The sequence below is a fragment of the Ursus arctos genome, unplaced genomic scaffold (assembly GCF_023065955.2).
Source record: "Ursus arctos isolate Adak ecotype North America unplaced genomic scaffold, UrsArc2.0 scaffold_10, whole genome shotgun sequence".
Classification (NCBI taxonomy): domain Eukaryota; kingdom Metazoa; phylum Chordata; class Mammalia; order Carnivora; family Ursidae; genus Ursus; species Ursus arctos.
The window spans coordinates 61,890,710-61,913,611 of NW_026622764.1; the positions used below are offsets into that span (position 1 = coordinate 61,890,710).

A 22,902-nucleotide genomic window follows, 5' to 3' on the forward strand; every position below is an offset into this window, starting at 1 on the left:
GTAATCAAAATTTTGAGGACTGTTGACTTACATTCTTTCTCCTATAGATACTGTGTGAGCTCCCCCAAGGAGTTCCCAGGAGATGAGAGATAAAATGGACCAGAAATGGCTCAGACTGAAGCAAATACAAATTTCATTTTGTTTCTTTAGTCCAATGAGTTCACATCTACAAATGACTTTCATTTACCAAATAATACTTTTACCCAATGATACATATTTACTCTCTATACTTACATGTCCCCTCATTTATTGAATACGCTATTTTTACCATATACAGATATTACATCATTAATTTGAGAGTGCCTGTTTCACTTGGCCCTTGATGCTTCCAGCTTGCTTTTAAATCTCCATTTTTTTTCTCTTTGGTGCTAGAGATATTGCAACATCCTCTTTTTGTGCTGTCTTAATATTTGCTATATAATTTTCGAACCTTTTCCAGCACTAAGTATATAGAAGAAACTGCTGAGTGCTCCACATTCAATGTCTCATTTGGTTCTCCCCACCACATGTGTGGTGCTATGTTGTGCTGTTGGTTTTCAGCACTTTATGGAGAAAGAGATTTGAGGCTGAAAGAGGCTTAGTAATTGCCCAGATTCATACAATTAGCAAGTGGCAGAGTAGAGAAATAAAGTCTTTGTTTGAATTACATAGAACCACCTCAATTCTTCTAGAACCACCTCAATTCTCCTAGAAACATTGAGAATTTAATATAGTAGGTGATGAAATCCCAAAAAGGAGACTGTTTGGGACACTTTGCCAAATTAGGGGATAAATAACTTGTATTTGGTTAAAGACAAGGAGATTACTTAGTGAAGGCCTGTGGAGCAATGTGGACAAAGAATCAGAGGCCAAAGGAGAACCAATAACAAGAGCAATGGATAGTTATAAGGCAAACAGACAAATTATAAAAAACATTCATGATAATATTTCACAAGGTGTGTCAGGAAAGAAGAGGTAGAAGGAAGTAGAAGGATATCATCTCTTCTCCTCCCACCATGCCCACCCCGCTGAGGTCTAGAAGTACCCCTAGCACAAGCCTCCTGAAGCTTTGCTCACTGCTCTGGGTGAGGCTTCTAGCATGATCTGGTCCCCAGGCAAAACATGGCAAACCACAGGCTGACCAGCGGGGATTGGGACAGACGATATTTTTTCTTATTCAGGAAGAAATTAAAATACTACCAAAAGTTCTTGAATCAATAAATAAACGTTCAGGTTATTAAAAAATTTATAGATAATAATCAGCAGACTATATTTAAAAAGACATTGAGAGGAGAGATGACTGTAGGCAAGAGTTTGAGTATTTTTCACAATAAATAATAAATATAACTAAAGAATTATAAATCAAGAATTAATGACTTAAATACATAACTTGGAGTTACTGAGTTTACAATTAAGAGTACTAAAATAGAAATATGTCAAAGAAGTTTCCTCTAAGGAAGAAAAGTTGTGACTTTTCATTGTAGCTCTCTATATGTTTGTATACACACACACACACACACACACACATATAACTTTGATTATAATTTGAAATATATCTTAAACAATGGATTTTACTTATCTTTGAATTTGTCTCGGTATCTACCTTACTTACTTAAATGCCTTTTGGGGTCATTAGTTTGCACAATGAAGGGAGTTCTAATTAGAATGAAAAGGGGAAATTTTAGTCAATCCATAGTAATTTTTCCTTTCCAAATTTTTCTAACATTGGGTGCTGAATGAATACTTATTAAACACTGCAATTCAGTGTCTTGCCTGTTAATGTGAGACCCCTTTTTCATTCATTTAGCCTGGCTTGACTCCCTGCCACCCGTTTCTCCAGATGTCAGTGAGATAACCAAAGCTCAGGCACTTAAGAAGTGTTAGCAAACCACTAACACTCAGTTAGCCCTCAAATGAGGGGTCAGCAATTCAGCTCAGAGCGGACAGCATCTGAGAGCTCACTGGAGGGGGTGTAGCAATAATCTTTAGGCAGCTATGCCCTCATCTTTGCTGGCAGAGGCTTTAAAGACAGCTCAGAGAGTTCATTATGCAAATGGAATTGTCTGGATCTACTGACAGTGAGGCTGAACTGGACAGACCCTGGCATAAATATCCACTGGGTATACTCTTCCACATGCAAGGACACACTGCACAGACCTTGTTAGATCTGGATATATTATCCTGCAATTAACAAAAGGCAAGAAAGTTCATCTTGAAGATGAGTCACAGATAACTTAGAAAATTGGACAGAATCAAAAAGCAGGGAATCTTCTTTATCATAACTAGTCTTGGAGGAATACTGAAATTTTCCCTAAGCTCTGATACTATTCTTTATAAAATGTACACACACACACACACATAGTACACAAACACACACATACACATCTAAACTCATTGAACATTCAGTTCAAATATATACATAGATTTGTACACATATTTGAATTAGTATATATGCATATGTATATGTGTCGTATATGTACGTATGAGGGGTGTTTGTGTGCTTGTGTAGTGAGACAGAGAAAGAGAGACAACACAGTGCCCAGCAGCTGTGTGATATGGAGCAAGTTACTGATAGATTTAAGTTTTCCCTCTTATACAATGAAACTAATAAAAATACCATCCTGAAAGGGCTTGGTCATAATGTTTTTGTAGGGCTCACATTAAACGATTTGTCTGTAGCATTAAGGTCATTTCTTAGATTCCCCCCCCAAATGTTTTAAGGGATTAATTTGTAAATTCCTTTACTTTGGGCACTACTTGGAGATACCTGAAATGTATCTTGATTAAGAAATCTGCAATCTCGGGGCACCTGGGTGGCTTAATTGCTTAAGCGTCTGCCTTCAGTAGGTCATGATCTCCGAGTCCTGGGATTGAGCCCCATGTTGGGCTCCCTCCTCAGTGGGGAATCTGCTTCTCCCTCTGCCTCTCTCTCTCTCAAATAAAGAAATTTTTTAAAATCTTAAGGAAAAAAAAAGAATTCTGCAATCTCTCTACAAGTTCTCAGAATGTATTTTTTGTGTGAACAGAGGCACATTCCGTTGGGGTCTACCAGCCTTCAAGCCATCCATCATCACCACTGTATGCCCAATCCCTCTGGTTCAGTAACCTTATGTCATGGTCAGTAGTGGCTACTAAAGATCTTACCTGTGCCGAGAAAGACGCCATGAGGGTCTCTGCAAGACTACGTGGGACCATTCCATTCTTCATGTTACCTTAACCTGAGAGATAAAGACGAGGATATAAATTATGTGCCAATTAGAACGAGATAACGGTGATGTATGGTAATTCAAATCGGCAAATAAATATTCACTATATGAAATACATATTTATTTTATAATAATAATTGGCTGACATGGTGAAACTTGTGGCCTCCACTGTTGGTGGTAGCATAAACTGATCAACATATCTGAAAGGGAGTGCCGAGTTCCTGAAAGACTTTACATGCTCATCTGCTTTGATGGAGCATTGACGCTTTTAGGAATTTATCTTGGAGAAATAAATTATGTACGAGAAAGTTGTGCATCAATAAGCCACTATCTTGTTTTAAAATTTCAATGAAAATGCCTATGATTGTAAAATAAAAGCTAAATAAATAAATCATAATATGTCCATAAATATAATAGGTAATGATATACATACACATATGATATATATATGCATATATATATGATGTGGGAAAGTTTTATTGTATAATATACAATATACATATATATGATATATATACATATATATATGATGTGGGAAAGTTTTATTGTAGAATTTAAGTAAAATAAAAGGATATAGAAATATGAACTCTCATAACCCCTCAACACACACACACACACACACACACACACACACACACACAAATATAGGAAGAAAAAAAAATCAGCTTTAAAATATTAGCAGTAGATTAATGGCTGTTTTTATTTTTTTATGATTACTCTTCTTTTTTCCATGTATTATACAATGAGCGTATATCATTTCTGTAATCAGAAAACCAGCCATTATTTTATAAAATAACCATTTAAAACTTAATGTCTTTCGGTAGCGTTTTGTTTTTCTGTTTGTTTGCTTATTTCCAACATGAAATATCTTTTTAAGCAGAATGAAATGGGAAATGGTTGCTTTGAGCCAAGAAGGCACATATTAAAGAAAATGAAAGCATGCAGTTTTCCAAAGCTATTGACATTATTTCAGAAATTCATCCATCTTATTCTTTTAGCTAGTTTTTGTGGGGTTTTTTTTTTTTTTTTAGAGAGAAGATTCAGAAATTAAATGACCTTTTCTAACTAAACACACGCAGAGGTAGTCACAGGTAATGATGGTATTATGTAAGCTCAGTATGTGCAGTAAACCTTAAAACGTGTATTCTACCAACTAGCAATTTTCCCAATCAGCTTTTATTTTGCTGTGCCACCGTCCTTTAAAGCCCTAATCATGGAGGTGGCTCTGGAGAAAGAGCTGTGTTCCGTTTGAACTCAGTGGGTAATGAATGTATAAGGACTAAATGTGCTTTTTGCTCTCTGTAGCACAGTGTGCTTTCCCTGTTTTGTAGTCATTTTCTCCAATTCAATGCAAATTCTTGTAATTTCCCCCAGAAATAAATGCTATTAAATGCCCTATTTCTCTTTCACATGTCAGAAACTTTCTACCCTGCCATCGGCTGTATTTTTGTCAAAAAAAATCTGCATCATGAGCCAGACCCCAAGTAGCCAAAGTTGTCAGCTAGGAATACTTGCAACTTCCAACATGAAACACATCATGATTAATGTCAAGCAGACATTGCTGTGTGACGGGCATCGCCGTCCCTCATCTCTCCCGCTCTACGTGGCTGGTTTCGTGTCAGGTCTAAATAAATGGCTCACAAATTATCACACATACACACACTGACACACACACACAAAATAAAAACCTAATTAAAACCAGTGCCATGATCACTGCCTTAATTTTAATCCTGTCTGATTTATGATGGCTTAATTCAAACTCCATTTATAGAAGCAGAGAACAGGCTTCATTGTAAAGGACTACTGCTTGGCTGATCGCTATTTCAGACTGAGTAAAAATGGCTGGAGGCCATTCGAAGTGCCTTGGGATTTTTTTTTTTTTTTAGATAGAGTATGAATCCATATTAGCCTAGGTGTTAATTGAATTAACATGTAGAGAAAGTCAAAGAAGAGAAAATTGAGAAACTGATCTTAAATTAGAAATAAGTTTTATAGTTATTTTAAAATGCTTATTAATCTTTAAAAATGAATATAGCATGGCATGTCCCACTTGGGAAAAGATCACACAGGAATACATATAAAACATGCAAGCCGAGGTCTGATTCACTGCGATGACTGATCTCTCTAGGATAATGTCAACCTGCATATAGCAATAGACTTAGGAGCAATAATGTGGTTAAGCAGTACAAAGTCCTATGCAATAAAACCTAGTCCTAGGATACTATGTTGTCCATGCTGCTCATTTCAGAGGACATTAAAATGAATGAATTAAAGAAGGCTTTTCTAAACACTTGCACAAACTCATTTAATTCTTCTAACCCTGTATTCCACATGAGAAAGCCAAGACAGAGAGAAGTCAAGTCACTTAAGTGGCCTCACGCAGGTAGAAAATGGCGGCGCTCCACCTCAAAACCAGGCAATCCAGCTCCACAGGCCGTTCTTCTAATCACTATCCTTTGCACTGTCTGACGGCTTTCCCACTGCACTAGGGAGCCCCATGGTTCCTCTGAAGTGTTCTCGTCTGACTTCTGTGATTCTCCCATGGAATATCTGCTTTGGTCTGTTTAACAGAATGGAATTTTGTGTGAAATTGCATTTAAAAAGAGAAGGGCGTATAGCATATTTTACAAAACAGGACTACATTTGATAAATCCCAAATCCCTTCAGGATCTCACAGTGCCTCGGAGTCAACGCTGCAGGCATTAATTTGCCCCACAGATAGCTGTTTAGATGTACTATTAAATAAAGACTTTTTGGCTGATGCTAGGGCAGCGGTGGCGATGGAGAGTAGTGGAAGAATCCAAGATGCCTTTTTATGATGTGTTCTTTGTCCTTACGATTGTTTTTGTAACTTTTTATAGTGGGATGGTTGAGATATTTAAGGTCAGGCGAACTGAGGGAAGTTGGAAGACAGTTGTATTTACTGGCTCTGAAGCCAAATGTCAAGCACAAAGTATTGGGCCTGTGCTATGTCTCCCAGTTGAGGCTGACATGAATTTCTACGAAGAGAAAACAAGGTGAGACACTGTATACTACAACCTTTTAGGTCTGCTCTTGGATTTTCGTTTGCACCCCTTGAGGTCTTTTAGGTTTTGGCATACTTCCCAGGCTTTTCTTTTTGACTGTATGGAGAACTTTCTTGATCTCTACCTATGTGCGTTTAAGGAAAATGTATTTTAATATTTGTGATGTACACTGAACTATTTAGGTAAATTCTAGCTCCAGATACCAATCAGGTTTCCCAGTAAGATTTCACTCAGTATATGACATTCTTCATCTAACAACCACATCTGAAGGAAGGGCATTTACTTTGTCATCATCAATGCTGAGTTGGGCACACTACAGATCTGTTTAATGGATTGTACGGAGAACGATCGTTAATTTTGCTCAGGAATTTTTTGAAAAGCTGATTTTAAAATAGCCCATTTTGTAAATGTGTATAAACAGAACTGTAAACTTACATTTTCACAGATATATATTTTTCCTGTCCCAGAGTTTCTTTTTTTTTTTTTTTTTAAGATTTTATTTATTTATTCGACGGAGATAGAGACAGCCAGCGAGAGAGGGAACACAAGCAGGGGGAATGGGAGAGGAAGAAGCCAGCTCCCAGCGGAGGAGCCTGATGTGGGGCTCGATCCCATAACACCAGGATCACGCCCTGAGCCGAAGGCAGATGCTTAACTGCTGTGCCACCCAGGCGCCCCTGTCCCAGGCGCCCAAAGCACTGCTTTAATATATAACAAAAGACTAAATTATTTCTTTCATTTAATTCGTTTCTCTTAACATACCTAATTTACTTCTAAAGGATGATTGCAGTTAATTTTTATTCCTATTGTGCCTACAACACACAAGGATATTTATAATTTTGAATTGGTGCTATTTTGTTCAGATTTGTATTTCTGAAGGTCTACTAGTAAAGGGGATCAAGCCAATTCTTGAAAACATTCCACCATGTCAGATGATTAAAAATGAAGTGTCTTATAACTACAGATAATGACTGCTTGATAAATCACCAACGTGAAGAATCAAAATAATGTATAGCCAAAATATGTTTTATAGCCAAGATTGAAAGGTCACCACAGTGAAGTATGAATTCAATATTGTGTTTGCCAAATTTGTATAACAAGAAGTTGGGAAATAACATGAACAAAGACAAAAGTCAGTGGCTCTCAGGGCATGCTTATGAAATGCTGAAAAGGAAAGTAGGGCACCTTATTTAATTCAAAGTACCAATATACTCATCGGGTACAGAGGGGAAGGATACCATGAAGCAGCTGCATGACTTTATAAGCTTTAAACAAAGTACAACTATAGCCAAAGTTAAAGCACAAAGATGTGTGTAGCTCTTCTTTTCATATTATTTACTGACTTCAGTGAACACAACTTGCCACTGGCAAAGAAAGATCATGCCAGCCACATGTTTGTTAAGCTGAACAGCTTTTAAAAAATCTTAAAATACAAGGGTTACAATAATCATCTGATTAGCACTTTTGTTGACAGTATTCTTAGCCTGCATAGCCTATGATGGCAAATGCTACAATTAGAATTGCATTAAAATAATAGCTATCTATTTGTAGGAACTCTGTAATGATGCTCAAACTACTGGAAGATGATAACAGCCCTACTGGCTCTTGACCAAGATGGATCACAATACATGTTGATAATCACAATACATGCTGATAATCACAATACATGCTGATTCAACATTCTTGGTTTTTTCCCCTACATTATGCAATCAAATGCTCAGTTAGAGCAAGGAGTCAGAGCAAGGAGACCCTATGGCTAACCCCAACCCCCAAACCTTAGGAAAACCCTCTCTTCATTCCTCTTTTGAGATGTACTAAGACTTCATCAAGTTGGTGTTCTTCTCTGTCGTAAAGTTGAATGAACTAAGGTTTCTGTGATTAACTGGTTCTTCTGGTAGCCTCTAGAGCTTTTGACCCTTCATTCGTCTATGCATTTATTTAATTCTGATGCATGAGATAAAGAGTGGGATATAGCTACTTGGCCATATGGGGTTCATGAATGACATTAACAAGTAGTTTCATTGGAGTAGTGAGAAAATGGAGTCATTTTAGTGGGCTCAAGAGAGAATGGTTGGTGAGGAAGTAGAGAAAGTGATTATAAACTATTTCAAGAAATTTTGCTATAAAACAAAGCAGAAAAATGAGACAGTAGCTGGAGGGGATGCGATTTACAACATATTAGTATGAAAACAGGAACACCTCAAAAAAGGAGAAAACAATAGTGCAGGGGAGTAAGGGAAAAATTTCAGAAGTGAAGTATCTGGGTAGTTGAGAGAGAACATGGTCAAATGCCCAAGTTGAGGAGCTGATCGTCCATAGGAGTGTGAATTGTTACTAGAATGTATGCTTGAAAATATAGATAGTGGAAGATGAGACTATGGTGGAAGATGAGAAGATTCTCTTCCAATTTTTTTTCTGGCTTGTCAGAAAAAATTTGTGATTGAGAACAGGAGGACTGGAGGACAGTAACTAGATACAGAAGATGTAGTGGAAACACTGGGGTCCACAGTTAGACGTTAAGGTTCAAGTGTCTCCTCTCTCAGTCGCTAAATGACCACTTTGCTTTTCTAAGTTGTGATTTCTCTCTGCATAAGATAGAAATAATATCAATGTCTTTCCTGGCTTTTCTATCACTGTACTATACCATTCTGCCCCTTTTCATATTTCACATGTTCTTCTATTGTATCTAACCATCTGTTCTTCCAGTTGTGTTTGGCATATCTAACTCCTAAGACCCTAAATTCTTTGAGAAATAAGTGTTATATATGGATTACAATCTTTTCTCTTTGAATCTGAGAACTAGCATATTAGCTCACAGTATCTAATAGATATTGATTGACCAATAATAGCCAAACTTACATAACAGTTACTTTCTGTCAGGTACTGTTTGAAACACTTTTTATATATTAATGCTTGATTCAAGCCTCAACGCAAGCCTATTACTTAGGAACTTTGAGTATCTTCATTCTAGAAATGAGAACCAGTGCACAGACAGTAGCAGAGCTGGGATTAGAGCTGAGGGATCGGCTCCAAAGGTTGGACTCTTAAACTCCACACCACACTGCGTCTTTGTAAACTCAATTAATGTAGGCATTGTGGGTGAAGAAACTCACACTGTACGACTCTAGACCTTGGTGGCAAACTATGAGTGGGTCTAGCATAGCCTCTGTATGAATAACATTTAAAATTGTGCTTTGGCAAATCACTTAAATAGCGCGCAGAAGAACAAAGTACACAGAAACACAAAGGGAAAGTACACGGAAGTACACTTGTAATTATAGTTCAGTGGTTTATGATTTGAATAATAATCATAGTTTCACCATATCCTAAATATTCTAGGTGGCTGAGAAGCAAGAATTTATCATGATTGATACCATTTATTGAGAAATTGCTACGTGGCAGTCACTGAGCTAAGTGCTTAACATACATTATCTCATTTAATTCTCACAAAGACCCTACTGTGCTGTTCGTTTCCCATTTTAGAATCAGGATGCCTAGTAGAGTGTGAAAGCAGGTGAAGTCCAAACCCTAGGTTCTTAATTTCTTTGGTCTTTTGTGTGGGCGCAGATGATGGGAAGTTGGCATAGCAGGAAAGGAAAGGAAAGTCAAACAGAGCAAATGTATGGTGCTCCAAGGGCATCATCATTCAGGGCACTCTTTGTGACCCAGTTTCTTATAAAAAAAAAAAAAACAAAAACACAAAAATAACAGTAGGTCCTACCTCATCAGGTTGTCATGGAACGTAAATGAGATGATACAACTGGAGTTCAAAATAAATATGAGATGTTGCTGTTGCCAATCTCGTGTATTAGGAGGTATATTACATTGTTGTTGTAATTATTGTTACTGAGTATATGGATATTACAGTTCTTGGGAATTTCGTTTAGGAAAAAGAGAAAAAGTAGAAAGAAAGTGACTAGATGCATTGTTTCCAGGTCACCTGCCCATGAAGTAAAGAACCTAAATCTAACCATTTTTCTCGAAGCTATTGAAGCGTACAAATAAATCAGATATTAAGAATTGGATTATTCATGTTGAAGAACAAGTCTTTGAATCATTTACTAGTATAGGTATTTTTAAATAGGTTTTTCATTGAGAATTACACTTATATTCATCTATGTCTTCCAGATTCTTTGCAGAATCTCCTAAAGATGAACATGAATATTAGATCCTATAGTTTCCCTTATTTACAAGGATAGCTTATGTTGTTATGTTACAGGCATTTTTATTCTCAGGTTTCATCTGGAAAGTATTTTTTATGTTTATTAGCTATAAAATATTCACTAGAAACTTCACTAATACAGTGTAGTTTAAGGATTGGGACAAAGCTTGCAAGAAAATGCAAGACAAGTTGTGAAACCGGACATAAAATAGATCTATTTGCAGAAAGTCAGTGTTTCTTTTTGACAGTCTAGCCAACCATCCCCATTGCCAGTGAAGCCCTCTGGCTGTTATCCAGAGAAATTTTGTAGGCAGACTTTGTCCTATATGTTCACCATGCCACTTACTGTCTTTTCTGTACGGTTTTAACTGATTTCTCATTAATTTTTAATTTTAAAAAAAGTAGAGAAAATGTCTTTTTGATTGTACAATTGAAAATAGGCAATAACTTTTAAAATATGTAAGGGGTTGGGAAACTCTTCTCTTCCTGGTCACTCAGGGACCTTGGCTAATGGAGGCTCCAACCTGATCCATGCTACCAGGATACCCATGGCGAGTCATGCGAAGAATTGTGCACAGGCGCTCGGGAGTGTAGCATGACACTTCTGCTCACATTTCATTAGTGAGAACAATCTCATCTTTAAAGGAAGTGAGAAAGTGCAAGCTTCCCGTGTTCCGCAACTTCCCACCCCCGCTCCCCCACCCCCCCACCCCCGCCCCAAGAAGCAGAATCTTTGTGAGTAGCTCTAATGACTACAACATTGGGTTTATAACCGGCCCCTGAGCTACAAAGCTGGCACTCTGCCCCATCTGGACTCCCGCATGCCTTTCCATGATATTGCTTGCGTCTAGAACGGGCAAGATGACAATCTGTGGCTTTACCCTCCAAACATTCTTTTCTTTGGAAAAATCTTAGAATACTATTCATTTATTTATATAGCTAACATGTTTTGGGCAGTGTTTTTAAAACTGAGGATTCATCAGTGAATAAGATTGAATCCCAGTCTTGCAATCTGGGAACCTGTCCGGGAGGACACGTATTTAATAAACAGTTAGCATGAGGAGTCAAATATTATAGAAGATGAGAGCCTGGCCTGTTGGCTATCACTGCTACTCTCCGTATATTTGTTCCAGTAGTATTCTAATTTCCATTTACTCCTAAGCAGCTGCAACAGGGAATTCTGATTTTCAAGTTTTTATATTAAATCTATAGTTTAAGAGACTGTGAATGAAAACCTGAGGGTTTCCCCATGCACAAATTAAAATATTCATGTTTTTTCTTACTTTCTCCTACTTAGCCTATTTTAAAGTAGGCAATGTTTTCAGTACAACTCTTCCAGATAAGAGGAGTGTTACTGTTTTGGTTGAAACCGTTTCTATTTATTTAGGCTTTATCTATGGAGAATAAAATCAGATGTGAGGTTTATCCACTTTTTTGATGTAGATATGCAATGGAGTTCATTTGAGTCCCAGCACAGAAAAATGTGTTTTTATCTGCATTTTCCAACTTGATTTTCTTTACTAAACAAATATAATAACCAAGAAATCGCTCGAATTTGTGCTAGATGTCCTTGCTACCAGTAATTCATTTGATGCACTACAAATACCATATTTCCAAAAAAGAGATAAAGCAAGCACTCTGAAGACATTTTTCAGTCATGCCTGGCAAATTTGTCTTCTCAGTTAATGTGCTATTTATAGTGAGATGAAATTATTCAGTGTTGGTGGTCTGCATTTCCAAACCAGCTTTCTCTTCTGGGTTAGAAATGACTTAGTCCTTTTTGGTTCAGTGTGTTTTCTCCCCATGCCATCTACGCGTGGTGTGTAGTGTAATGTTCTGAGCCTGCTAATATTTTATTTTAAAAGGTAATTTGGCCTGGCCCAAAAGGGGGGGGGGGGACAGTGAAAGACAAGAGGCCTTACAGGGGCTTTTACATTCTGATTAGGGAACAGTTAGCAGGTCCCAGACTCTCCTGTCAGACCAAGGCTGAGCTCCTCCTTCTTACTCCAGAGGCTTGTCACAGGGTCTAATCTGCCACTTTGCACTTTTCTTAGGCCTTCAACTCTCTGACCAAAAGAGAAGAAAGAAAGAAAGAAAGAAAGAAAGAAAGAAAGAAAGAAAGAAAGAAAGAAAGAAAGAAAGAAAAGAAAGAGAAAAAGAGAGGGAGGGAGGGAGGGAGAAAGAAAGGAAAGGAAAGGAAAGGGAAAAGAGAAGAAAAAAAGAAAAGAAAAGAAAAGAAAAGAAAAGAGGAGAGAATCTTTGAAAAGCAGTGTCATTGGCACCCAGAGGCATTAAATAAAAAAACGACACAATAGCCCTTCTACCATTGTCAGCAAGTTTGTAAAACAGACCATGACAACCCTTTAGGCAGTGTCACTGCTGATTGTGTCCGGTGACCTTGGCACAGTTCCCTGCTTGTGACATTTTAGATGAGCTTTAAATGGGGTGTTGTGAGGGATTAGGAGGAATAGGAAGGTGGCAGTGGGGAAAATCTGAGAAGCAACCCATCACTACTAACCTGACTTCGTCTATTTAGTTGAACATTTCGGGATTCACTTAACAAGCAGTTGATGAGAATACTAAGTGCTGGGTGTTCAGTGAACATACGTGACCTTGAACAACAGGAGTTTGAGCTGTGCAGGTTCACTTCTGTGCAGATTTTTTTCAATAAATACAGTTTAGTACGGTAAATGTATTTTCTTTTTCTTATGATTTTCTTAATAACATTTTCTCTAGCTCACTGTGTTGTAAAATATAGCATTTAGTCCATAAAACACACAAAAGATGTTAATTGAATTTTTATGTTATCAGTAGGGCTTCTGGTCAACAGCAGTAGTTAAGCTTTGGGGAGTCAAAAGTTATACATGGAGTTTTGACAGTGGCTATCATTGTCCCTGACTCTTGTGTTGTTCAAGGGTCAACTGTATATTTTAACCTTGTCCTTTAACTTCTCATCAATACGCTATCATACCAACTCTATTCACACTCCCAGTGTGATGTTTTTGTAGTATATTAACAAATTGCAAAAAATGGAAAGAGATTTTCTTTCTCTGCTAAGACTCCAGAACAGGAAAATTAGTTTGCTTGTCTACTTTAAACTTTCTTAGAAACAGAGAAATGGACTGGATAATTATCCTGCATAACTGCTTGTGTGTTATCCTATGATTTTTTTTAAATAAACCTTTTATTTTGAGATACTTGTGGATTTACATACAGTTGTAAGAAATAATGTATTGGTGGGGCGCCTGGGTGTCTCAGTTGGTTAAGCGTTTGCCCTCAGCTCAGGTCATGATCCCAGAGCCCTGGGATCCAGCCCCACATTGGGCTCCCTGCTCAGTGGGGAATCTGCTCCTCCCTCTCCCTTTGTCCCTCCCTTTGCTTGTGCTCTGCTCTCTCTCGCTCACTCTCTCTCAAACAAATAAATAAAATCTTTAAAAAAAATGAAATAGTGCCTTGGTGATCAATTTACACCAAGACAGTGAGTGATGAAATGTGAGGGACTCCCATTGACTTGCTCCCCAATGAAATTGATGAAAATTATTTAAAGAACAACCACTTAAATGCTGTGGAAATTGTCCTAAGGACAAACAGGAAATGAAAGAATCTTTATTCAAGATAACCTAACAGTGTATAAGAAAAGCAAGAGTCTGGTATTTGAACCAAGATCCTTTTTCCCCACTCCCAGCTAGGCAAAGCAGAGACTCTGCTGGGCAGCCAAGAACCCAGGCTTCCCTCCCCTGCCCCTCCCCCAACACGCATTCTGAGGGCCATCTTCTGGGGACCAGGAATTCAGTGGATCCTGCCCCCTTGCTATCCATCGTCCTGGCTAGTGCGGCCCCAGCTGGGTGCTCTCTTCTTCCACACAGCCCACACTCATGAAAGGGAGGCTCTGCCTAGGGTACAGCATACTGCGAATGCTGGGCCCCAATTACCATTGCCCCAGCTTGTGGTGGTTTGACACCAGCAGAGACAACCCACAGGACCTCTGGCTGCTGCCCATTCCCACACTGAGCTCCTAGAGTAGAGGTGTGGCTCAAAAAGAAGCTTCTCATTGTCCCAACCCCCAGCTCCAGAGCCCTGCTCAGGGATTTTGCCTTGGAGGAGAAACAGGCCATAAAACAGATAGCTCCTAATCTGTTCTCAAGGGAAATAACTGCATTTGCAACAGAGCAGAGCAAAGTTTAAGCCTAAGAATACTCTCAAAAGCAGTGCAGGTTATGGCGGAAGACCAAAGGAGGAGATGGTGGATTTGAAGTAGATACAGCTTAGACTGCATACCGGTTACTTTGCGGGTTAGGGGCCAAAGGCAGGTCACCCCAAGATGTGGATTATTTTAAGCTAAAAACAATCAAGGCTTAAAAGATTCAGGAAAAAATGTTGACCTCCCCCCTAACTGCCTTAAAAGATTTGGATAGAGGACCTGCTGCGGGAAAAGAGCTATCACCATAGATAACTACATTATAATATGGACTAGCTATGGTTGGGCAGGAAGGAACTTGGCAAAGTCTGTTAAAATTCCTCCCTATGTCCCATTGTTTCTGAATGGCACAGCCAACATTTGTTTACCAAACATTTACTCTTTTTCATCTTCCTCGTTACATTGTTTCCCATGCTTTGGAAGTCCCAGACCCCTACCCCCTTCTTAGTTGAGGGAGACGTTCATATGTCTTTGCCTGACTATCTTCGGTATCTCATATCTATGTGGATTCCCTGTATATAGGCAATTGAACTTGATTTTCTCCTGTTGTCTCATGTCCATTTAATTCTTAGACCAAGTAGAAGAATCTAGAAGGGCAGAGAAAAATGTTCCCTCCCCAACCTAGGACGGAACCAGGGCATGCAGGAGCTGAGGCTTCCTTCTGGGGCTTGGGGGTTCTCCCCTCACTACCTCTTCTGGATGGTGAAAGGCTTGATGCTTTTGTCTCTACCACAGCTGGGGATTAACAGTGCTTTTTACCTTCCGGCTAGGGTAGAAATCTCAGCTCCTCACTTAGCCATTGCTGCCAGGGTTGGTGGTGGAGCCAGTTTTTTTCCTGTGGTATTTGAGTTGAGTAAAGGAATTATTTTCTAAAGGTTTTCTGTCTCGTTGGGCTCTTTCCTGGCCCTTTTGTTAGAGAAAGCAGGCTTTTGTTGGGGCTAATTCTGTCTGTGCTTACTGGCCTTCTCAAGTTGCTAGCTTCTTTAGCTCTGAGTCCAGAATATATAAGACAAAGGTAAACTCAGGGAATTTACAATTTGTTCTTTGGGCTCTGTAGTTCCTAGCTGGTCTGCAGTCTTCTTCCACAATCTTCTTAAGTTTGTTTTATATAATGTCCAGCCTTTTTAGTTGTGCTTAATGGAAACAGAGTCTATTTTACGATTTTTTTTTTAACCTTGCTTAAAATCCCTCAATATCTTCAGACTGTTCTCAGAATCAAGTCCAAACCTTAGCATGAAGTAGAACACTTTCAGGATCTGGCCATTACTTAATTACCCAGTCTCGTTTCTTGACCATATCCTTTAAAATTCTGTGTTCCAGACACATCCTGTTTCTTTTTCCTTTAGGTTGATTTCTTTATCTGAAATGCCTCTCTCACCCACTCCCAATATTATCCTTCTGGTGTCTGCTTGATCACAGATCCTTCTTGCTACCTTATCCCAACCCTTCTAGTATGATTTCATGCATCCTATTCTTGCCCTTCTCAAAGACCTTTGTACTTGCTGTGCCTTCTGTTCAAAATGCTCTTCTAAGACATTCTGTTTCTTATCATTCAAGGATCAGCTTAAAGATCAACGCCGCAGTGAGTTCTTTTCTGCATTTTAAAACTAACACGGCCACCCAAAGGCCCAGTTATTAACGTTTCATTCTATTTTTTCCCACTTTCATTAAAAAAATCAGAAACTTCACTTGTTGTTGAGGACTATCTGGGACCCTGTTAACCTCAGTCCCTAGAATGTCAATTGCACTAGGAAAGATTTTGTCTATTTTTGTTCATTGCTCTATTCCCAATGCCTATAGCAATATTCATTCATTTATTCGTCTCATACTAGACACTTGGAATGTATCAGTCAACAACAACACACAAATGTAGAGTTTAAGCCTCACAAAATGTTTTATGATATATTCATAATATTCTTATATTTTACCATGGTAAATAAGTATTATATTGTGTATTATTAGAAGATGATAAGTCTATTTAAAAAATAGAGCAGATAAAGGAATCAGGAGTATGAGACTGGGTGACATGTTGCAATAGCAAATATGAACAGCAATTTTCAATAAAATATTTTCATTTAATTTTGTCACTTAAACTATTCCATTCCAACAAAATAATTCAACCACCCAGAGTTGAAGAAAGGTAGGCTAATGAATGATGTAAAGCATTTTTATTTATATTTGGATGCAGATTTATTTCTCAAGCTTTTAAAACAAATAGTCTTATAATTCTTTGTAAGTTTCTTTTCCACTTATAAACAATTTCATATATCAATTCAAAACAAATTAATTTGATGTAACTGTCTGTATAAAACACTAATCTTGGATTTCAGGAATAGTCATAACATCCAGAGCAGAGCAGCTCATAGAAGAATTATTTTCTAAGACAATTAATTGGAACTTACTATGCCCTATTAAATTAATTTTTGAAGTTTGGGTTTTTTTATTCAATTCTTATCTGAGTGAGAGAATCTGAAAACATGGATCAGGAATAATTACTCAAGAAACTTGATTTCATTTTTCTCTAATTACAAGAATGAAAAATAAAAATACACACAAAACAGTGGTCACTTAGGCAATTACACTACTGGATATTTACCCCAAAGTTACAGATGTAGTGAAAAGAAGGGGCACATGCACCCCAATGTTCATGGCAGCATTGTCCACAATAGCCAAACTGTGGAAGGAGCTGAGATGCCTTTCAACAGATGAATGGATAAAGAAGATGTGGTCCATATATACAATGGAATATTACTCAGCCGTCAGAAAGGATGAATACCCACAATTTGCATCGACATGGGTGGAACTGGAGGAAATTGTGCTAAGTGAAATAAGTCAAGCAGAGAAAGACAATTATATGGTTTCACTCATATGTGGAACATAAGGAATAGCACAGTGGACATTAGGGGTAGGAAAAGAAAACTGAAGAGGGGGGAATTAGAAGGGGAAACGAACCATGAGAGACTATGGACTCCAGGAAACAATCTGAGGATTTCAGAGGGGAGAGGGGTGGGGGATTGGGCTAGGCCAGTGATGGGTATTAAGGAAGGCATGTATTGCATGGAGCACTGGGTGTTATACACAATGAATCATGGAACACTACACCAAAAACTAATGATGTACTGTATGGTGATTAACATAACATAATAATAATAATAATTTTTTAAAAAGCCATGTGCTGGTGAAGGGGAGGGATCTATAATTGCAAACAAAAACAAAAAGCAAAAAGTTTTTAAAAACGTGCATGAATTAACAGTAACAAATATATAAACATATGAATAGCTGCTAAAATTATTAATATAGAGGAAAAAATTTTAAAATAATAAGCAAACCAATAAATGACAGTAATAACATTTTTACCAGTGGAAACCCAGAAGGAAAGATTGATCTTGAGACTACCTTTGTTTCTAAACTTTACATGGAAATAAAAATAACACAAATTCAACCTATATATGCCCACTGTTTGTTTAATCTTACTGTATTTATTCTAATTCTTAAGGCAATACAAGTTCATTGAAGAACTTTTGGAAAAATACAAAAGCCCTGAAGAATTTTTACATAGCCCAGAAATAACCACTGCTCACGTTTTCACCATCCTATGTATCCATTTCCAACACTGGACTATACTATCTGTATTAATTTCCTACTGCTACTGTAACAATTGCCACAAACTTAGTGACAATGCAAATGTATAAAAACCTCTTCTATAGTGCTGGTAGAAGTCTGGAATCAGTCTCACTGGGCCAGAGTCACGGTGTCAGCAGGGCTGGATTCTTCTGAAGGCTCCGAGGAGATAATCCACTTCCTGGTTTTTCAGCTTCTAGCAGATGCCTGTATTTCTCTATTGTGGCCTCTTCTATCTTCAAAGTATATCCCTCCACTCTGATTCTGCAGTTACAGCACCTTCTCCTCTTACTTACTCTGACTCTGTGCATCCCTCTTACAAGGATCCTTGTGATCATACTGGACTCATCTGGATAAACTGGGATAATCTCCCTATATCAAAACCCTTCATTTAATCCCAACTATAAAGTCCCTTTTGCCGTATAAGGTAATATTCACATGTTCTAGGGATTAGGACATGGTCATAATTGGGAGCTGTTATTTAGCCCACCACAATAACCATAATACTTTCTAGCATTTTCCCCAGTGATGATGTGTCAGGAATGATGAATTCTAGGCAGCATTCTCTAAACCAACAAGATAACACTAAGAAGTTTTAACATCAAGAAGTAAAGACATGCCTGTATGGTCAATACAGACCTGACATTTTTGGAATTGGTCGGCATTTTGGAATAGATGATGGGTAACAGCTAAAGTAGTTTCGTAAAGATTATTTTGGTCTGGGTAGTTTGCTTTATTTCTGTCACTTTTCAGTCTTATACCATTCTTCCCCTCCCCCCCCTTTTTTTGGTGAAAAATTTTCCAATGTTCTTTTAATGATTTCACAGTTATTGATGCTGGGGTGAGTACATCTTTCTACCTTCGTATTTTAGCTATAAAGAGGAAATGTTTACCTCAGGGATCGTTTGCCAAACGATCATTTATCCGAAATCTCTAAATTCCCAAATAATTGGGTTTGTTCTGTTATTTACAGTTTGCAAGTCATTTTCTTTAAGAACAATGTTGAAAAACATGGGAACTATGCATTTCCATCTTCTTTGTTTGTTCTCATAAAATTATACCAGTTAGCATGGGCAGTGGGTTATCACAACTTGGTTTGTAGTTTTGTTTTATTTTTCTTTAAATACAAATGAAAACAATTTTTATGGATTGTTTTTACAAATCCTGACAAGCCTAAGTGTCAAGGACTATGCCAAAATATAGAACACAACCTGATCTGTGTTCTCTGATCTGTTCTTCTCTCTGAGCAACTGAATAAAATGGGTCCTTGGTTTTAGCCTTCTTTATAGTCTTTTGTGATGTGTTTTAATTTGTTCATCCTTTTAGTATAATTAAAATTGACCACTAATAAGTGCCTTTGAGTGCTGTCATGTTTTGTGGAGTCCATAAAATCCTGTCTATATTTCATACAATTTTTTTAAAAATTTGTGTTCATCAGACCTCTCCTTGTGTGGCCATATTGGATTTACTTCTCCCTCTCTCTCAATCTCTCTCTCCCCCCTTTCTGTCATCTATCTATATCTATATCTATCTATTCACCTAACACCTAACACCTAAAGCTTCTCTTGAGCTTTATGCTCGGGAATTTTCATGTCTGTTTTCCTTCTCGTTAAGTGATATTATTTAGAACCTGGCCATTAACTGTATAGTACTGTACCAGTTTTTTAAAGCTGTATTTTTTATGATGTTTAGCCCATCTATATAACGTTTTCCTCCCTTTCTATCTCCAATAACAAGAGAGCACAGTCACTCCACTTGCCAATCAATCAACCTAAATAATATTCTCTGTATTTATTTCTCCTCACCTGTATGAGAAAAATGATTGAGACAGGTTCACAATTAGTCAAATGATCTCCTTTCAGCAGAATGACCTTTCCAAATGAAGTGCAAATTTTTGAAAGCCCTAAAAGGTCCCGACATGTTTGTTCTCTAAGTTAATTACAGTTTGTCCTGGGGTGCTTCACTCAAAGCTCCCATTTGGATCAACAATCATGGCAGACTTCTATGACAGCACTGCCCCCAAATCCCTTGCCCAACTAGTCCTGCCTCTTTGAGTTCTTCTAGATGTTGAAATTCTGACCTGGAATCTGAGAGTCCACAAATAGGTATGTTCTCCTTAAACGCAGTGTCTCTGGAAGCCCAATGCCTCTCGAGACCTTCCTCCTGCTTGTCATGCATTATCCAGTTGTTGTGTTCTACCAAGTTGTTACGAAATTTTCTCATTTGCAACATCCATAGTCTTAATTGATGCTGGATATATCCCAGGTTATAACCACTTCTTGCCTAAATTCTGCTACTGCCAGATTCAGGTTTCAAAGGATTATAGACTATGACAGTTAATAGAAACCAGGAATCACATGATGCAATTGCAGTAGCCGATGAGGACTGTTTCCAATGTTTCCAGAGAAACATTCTTGTTACACACAAAATCTTAGCATAGATGCTGAGATTCTAAATGTTTCCACAAGCAGAGAAATTTCCTTGCTCCTTAGTCCAAACTCATTGTAGAGACATCTCAGAAAAAGATAAAGAAAGTGGATTATTCCACCAAAACTTATTCTTGTTCATCTTAACTGCATGCTTCTGACAGCTGCTTTCGACGCCAATCACTGCCGCAGAAAATCAGTCAACTCGAGATTTTCTGAAGTCCAGCCATGACCTGACCTAGACATCCTCCTCTTCTTTAATTAGCTGTGACATAAACTATTATCTTACATTTTCATGCTGAATTGTAGGTAATAAAAACTGACCAGCCAGAATGGGATTCTCCCTTCATATGCCTTTCACTTCATCTCCTACTTTTCTCGTTCTCATGCATTATGCTCCAGGTGCACTGCCTTTCTTTCTATTTCTTAAATATTCCAAGATTTTTCCTGGTTCAGGGCATTTGTTCCCATTCTTCCTCTTCCTGGAGTGCAATGCCTATTCCCTACTCATTATTCCAGCTCAAATTCACCTCCTCAGAAAGGTTTTCTGTACTACGTTATCTCAAGTAGTCTCCTGGGGCGCCTGGGCGGCTCAGCTGGTGAAGAGTCTAACTCTTGATTTCAGCTCAGGTCATGATCTCAAGGTCGTGATCTCAGGGTCATGAGATGGGATGACCCTGCTTGGAATTTTTCCATCTCCCTCAGACCCTTCCCTCGCTTGCACATGTGTGCTCTCTCTCTCTCAAATAAATAAAATCATATTTTTTAAATAAATAAATAAATAAATAAATAAATAAATAAATAAATAAAGTAGTCTTCTGCTCACCTCAGGAACCTCCCATTTCATGGCTTACTATGATTTCCTTCCTAACACTTTCAATTTTTTAAAGAATTTTAAGCCTGTGTTTACTTACATATTTCTGTCCATCTCCATAAGAAAGTAAGTTCTATGAAAGCCAGGCCCTTATGAACATATGACTCTAGTGCTACAAAAGTGTCTGGTATGAAGTTGAGTTCTCAGTAAATATTTGTGGAAGAAATTTATAGCCATCTCATACACAGGACCGTGAAGAGACACGAGGGTCTTCCATATAACTTTTTTAAATGCCATTAATTTTCTTCCTTGTTGAAGTATAAATCAAATATTCTTCATAATTTCTCCCTCAATGAAGTACTAGATATTCACGTATGTTGTCTGTGTATTTCTTCCATTTTCATTTACTTTCTGTCATTTTCTTTCCAGAAATGAGAAAATGTCTTTCTACCATGCGGTCCATCTTTAACTTGAGTCCGATATTTCAAAACCTCACTGTGTATTTTTTTTTCCCAAAGCAATAGACTATTTGTTCGATCCAATACCAATAATATCAGCTGTGACTTCTTTCTGTTTGAGCTCGCTGGGTAGACATCAGATGTACGGCAGTAACTTAAATTTACAACTGGAGCTCAAAATGCTGGTTTAATTGAATTTCAGGTTGTGTGTTTGGAGGCCTATGTCTGCAGATTTAACTGTTAGTGTCTCCTGCACTAAGAGGTAGGATTCCATCCAAGGTCATGTAAAATAGATGTCCAGCAATGAATGCTAATTGATGATTTGGTTTTAGCTACATTATTAATTTGGTCCTTAGGAGTCTGGGAAAGAGCAAAATGCAGACACATGAAGGTTTGCTGGGCTCAGCAGCAGAGACCAGATCTGGTGGTTTGGAATAGGATGGAACTGTTGAGAGAAAGGGAACAGACTATTCATTATTGCATCTCTTAAAAGGGTTTATTTTTCAGACTTCATAAATTAAACTAAGTGCTAAATTATTTACTTGTACTGATCTATTTAACCCACATTTACGCTAATCCATATAAACTTATATATTTTGACGTAGGTGTCTTATTCTCCCAGAACGTCCTCATCAGCATCAATTTTACATAGATTACCCTGTATTACCCCAATACCCTGATTTTCCTAGAACAGAGCTTGCTTTTGTGATGCTTCCATAGGATGTTTACACATTACAGATGATAAGAAAGAAAATATTTTTATTATTAGCACCCTAATATTCATGACAGGATGAATTACTATTTTACCATTTGCATAAAAAACTTAAGGGGGCTTTGGCAAGGGTATTCAATGCCTTAGTCCAAAGGTTTGATTACTGTGACCATGTACGGTTAATCAGAAAGATGCTTTGTAGAGCATTAGCCCTTTTCTGCTCCTCAAATAACACAATCGCAGGTTATTTACACTTTACCAAATTCCTCAAAGGGAAGAGGGAACTTTCAGTACTTAACT

At 37.8% G+C, this 22,902-nt stretch overlaps 1 non-coding gene across 1 annotated transcript; it reads right to left on the reverse strand.

Annotated features, from left to right (window-relative positions):
* Positions 1-1,008: 1,008 nt before the first annotated feature.
* Positions 1,009-1,143, reverse strand: LOC113251555 (small nucleolar RNA SNORA52). Its single transcript, XR_003314533.1, has one exon. It is a non-coding gene; the product is annotated as a small nucleolar RNA SNORA52 (small nucleolar RNA).
* Positions 1,144-22,902: the final 21,759 nt, after the last annotated feature.